A 4,594-nucleotide genomic window follows, 5' to 3' on the forward strand; every position below is an offset into this window, starting at 1 on the left:
GCTATCTGTGCTCTGCCCACCACGGGTATCGAAACCCGGATTCTAGCGTTGTAAGTCCGCAGACATACCGCTGTGCCACTAGGGGGCTCACAACTACATAAAGATAGAGTCGTGGACTTATAAGTAAACGAGCAGTATCTGGTTTTGATAGTAATAATAAACCAACTCACCTCTGTAGCATCAAATAATGATTTTAAATATCATGAATAAGTATTAGAAAAAATGATATTTTTAAATTCACACAAATTTTTTTATCAATTGTACAGAGTTCTTGTATTTCACCTGATGTCGTCAGGTAAACCTGGAGAACGTTGTGAACAAAATAATCAAATATGTACTATGTAGAACGCCCCGCAGTGGCACAGCGGTATGTCTGCGGAATTACAACGCTAGAAACCGGGTTTCGATACCCGTGGTGGGCAGAGCACAGATAGCCCTTGTGTAGCTTTGTGCATAATTAAAAACAAACAAACAAACTATGTAGAACCAATAAAAACACTCGTACGGATTTAATAGATAGTTAACTGAAAAAAAAAAGAGAATTAAGTTTTCCATATACATAAGTTTAAAATTATCACTGAACAAATTATTCTATAAACTGTTAGCTGTTTCTTTAATATAAAAATGATTTAAAGATATCACTATTTGTCTTAAATTTCTTTTAAAATACATTTTAACAATTAATTGTTATCGAGTAAAATTTAGATTAAGCTACGTGCAATTTTGTTTTCACACATTTGTTTTCTCAGTAAACAGACAAGAGTAACTTATAAGTTTATAGACGATGTTCATCGTGAAGTTTATTACAAAAATTAGTGGAATGTTGTTATCTCAAACGTACCTATTGAAGCAAGATATAATTCGCGTATATTGAACCCTCAGTATTGTTTATAAACCGCCACATGTTGAATAGTATTCAGTTTTCCCAGTTACAACACTCAGTGTTTGAAATCACTTTTTTTTTCTATGTAAAACACAATAACAAACCCCAAAAGTAAATAGATGATATTAATTACAATATTTATGTTAATTTTGTTGAAAAGTTTTACATAATTCTTGTGTAGGGACTCTTTAACCAACAAAGTCGTAGACAAACAGGCAATTGGGTGAATAATTAATTTAGAAAAACGTGTTTAACATGCCGTTAGGATCTATGGATCCCATCGCTAGGTAAATGGTTAAGTGAAGTGTGTGAGAGATTGGCAGTTATTGGCAGATATTGGCAGATTGGCAGTTATTGGCAGATTGGCAGTGACTAGACAGTTACATTAATGGCTAAAATAATTTTGGAGGAAGAAATACTCATAGAACAAATGATAACTTATACTATTTTGGCATAATAAAGATCTTTAGCGATAAGATAACCACGTGGAGTAATTTAGCATTGGTTCCTGGTTAGCTGATAAATTATAGGTTATATCTGCATCTAGAATTAGGTAAATGTGTTATTGGTAGAGAATGGAAAAAATAGAACAAATTTAAATATTTTGAAAGATGTGATTTTGTTTTTCTTGAATATAAGCTTGAGACAGGAGAACTTGCATCTCAGCTAACTCATAAACAATGTAGAGAAATACAGTTTTAAGTTGTAAAGGAAAGTAGAAAGTTGGTTTGGGTTCAAACTGAAAAGGCAACAACTGTATAAACATTCCTAACAGGAGGTATAGGGTGTCATTCCCACCTGGTGATCTTTCGAACCAGCCAAGCTTTTATATATCTAAAAAAACAACGATTTGTAAGCATAATGAAGTATTTTAAGAAATTAACTAATGTATAATACTAAAAATTTGAATTATAATCTACAATTTGATACCAAACGTATTGATATACATTCATAAAATGGTTGAATGTAAATCTACAAACGTGATGACATGCCCTCTGACCCCTACCCGTCTCGATAGGGTTAAAGTCTTATAAATTTAATACTTATGACTCAATATATGGGGAAGATCTTCCTGAACTTTGGCAGTCTTTCAGGTAATATTACAAGTCTTTCACATACAAAAAGTCATATTTCTGAGTGAAGTATTTTTAATAAAGTAAAATAAAGATTTGTCCATGAATATACTGAGTATTTGTTTTGAATAGTCTGTGTGCAAAGTAACTTTCATGTTAAAATTAAAAATACTTTTCGTTATCTCAAAAAATCTCAAATTTCCTTTGTGTAATCCCCAAAACCTCCTAAATGCATTTCAAACGTTTTTTTTTTCCACTAAAACTTTAGTTTTATCTGTTATTTTCTCTACCCTATCTCAAAAGGGGATCGGTCAATTCTACCGACCTCTGTAACCACCAAAAGAAAATCAAAATAAACCTAAATTAACCTTTTTTTCTTTCTAGAATGACTTTAAATTGTAACATGAAACCACATTCGTTTATTCTAAATAGCTCTAAGTTCGTAACATTGTATATCTATTTATAATTACATTTTATTCTTTTATTGCCCTTTGAACCCTGTCTGACTACTCTCCAGGCCATTATAAGTTGTAAATCACTCGGAAAACGTGCAGCTCAGGTTATGCCATCGAATTACAATTTAAATTACCCAAAAGCTGCTCGTGTGTGTGTGCCACGTGATTCATATTATTATATTACTACTTATTTTACCTAATATAGTCTTAAATAACTTAAAATGATCGTATTTTTATATTTTAGTTACTTTTATAATAATAAATATGAAAAACGAGAAATAAAGTACTTACCCAATCTTCTTTTTTCTTGCCCTCGATTGTCGAGGAGAGTTATGCCCGATATTTTATAGTAATACACTTAACAATTTATATTTAATTAAATAATGCACCAAAGAATATAAACTAATACCATGCAAAAAGTAGACAAATTCACTTACCTCTCAAAATTTTCCTGCCTTTCTAACTATGTGACAAGAGCCATTACAAATTTATCCAAGCTAGTCATTAACTTTCGCACGGGAACGAATCTTGTACTGTGAGTGAAATTGACGATATTCTGTTCAGAACACAACGTTATACAAACGTCATTTGATAGATGAAAACCTTGACTTTCTATTGGTTATATGTAATATATAATGAAATATAAGAGAGAAATATCAACGAATTGTGAACGAGAGGATGTGACAGGTGGGTGTGGCAGGAGGGGTCTGATTTTCTCTTCGATAACTCTGTAACCAAACAAAATTAGACTATAAAAATTATGGTTTGTTTAAGCAATCCAAATCAAAATTTTCCTCCAATCCAAAACCATGTAACTTATAAACTTAGCATACGTAACCTCTATCCTCCAACAGAAACAACCAACAGTTATTTCAACCAATAATTCACAACAACATTACAGCCAAAACAGACGCAGATAAACCAAACTTACTGGCAGATTACTATGAAACTTCCTTCAGTAACCTTAACTCTCCGAACTTTGATACCGACCATCAAGCTCACATAAACAATTTCATCACTTTTAACCCCACACCGGTTACCAATACACACGAAGACATGTCAATTAATCAGGGAAACTTAATAAACAGAAAAAAATCACTCCTACAAAATTAAAAATCAACATGGAAAACACTCAAAAATTCAGCCCCAGGACACGGCAGTATAAGAAATATCGTGCTAAAAAAAGCTTCCAATCTCTTGCTATTACACTTAACAAACATCACGCACTTATATTTATTCAGTTGATACTACCCTGATACATGGAAACAAGCAATACCCAAAAATAAACCAACAGATCCAACGAGAATAGCTTCCGCCCCATTAGCTTGATGAAGAGAGAAAATTATAACAATGAGACTGTTATAATTCTGCGAAACCAACATTCTCCTGTCAAAATATCAAAACGACCGCCAACTCTTGGGCTACTCTTTTACCAACAAAAAGTGGGATCCGTCACATTATAACGACCCCACGGCTGAAAGGGCGAGCATGTTTGGTGTGTTTTTTGTGCATTAGTTTACTTTTCTTGAGTGTAGTCATGTGTTTACGTAATTTTCTGTAAAAACTATGGCTTGTGTTTTCGTTGGATTAATTATCACTCGTCATTTATTGCATCATTTGAGGATTATATCTAGTGTTTTTTGGACACGAGTTGTGGCAATAATAGGATTTCTGGATATACTCCAAACTGCAATATTATCAGCGTATTGGGAGTGGTATGTGTATGTTAGTTCTGGAAAGGGATCCTTGCGACACTCCTTGCTGTGACGTTACATGTTTTGAGTATTGTGTTATTGACTTTGACTTTGGCTGATCGATTTGTTAAGAAGTTTGAAATCCATCTGATTAATGTATCGTTTATATTTAGCATATATATAATTTATATTTTATGGTATTATGCCAGACGCTGCCGAAAGCTTTTTTAACATCTAGAAATGCGCCTATGTTGGCTTGATTGTTATTGAATGATTTGTATATTGACTCAGTTAATCTCGTGAGGTGGTCTATTGTTTGTATGTTCTTTCTTGAAAGGGTGGTGATGACTAGCTGCCTTCCCTCTAGTCTTACACTGCTAAATTAGGGACGGCTAGCGCAGATAGCCCTCGTGTAGCTTTGCGCGAAATTCAAAAACAAACAAACACACAAATAAATATGAGCAACAATATGAAATATCTAGGAATTAC

This window comes from Limulus polyphemus, unplaced genomic scaffold, assembly GCF_000517525.1.
Source record: "Limulus polyphemus unplaced genomic scaffold, Limulus_polyphemus-2.1.2 Scaffold1991, whole genome shotgun sequence".
Taxonomy (NCBI): Eukaryota; Metazoa; Arthropoda; class Merostomata; order Xiphosura; family Limulidae; genus Limulus; species Limulus polyphemus.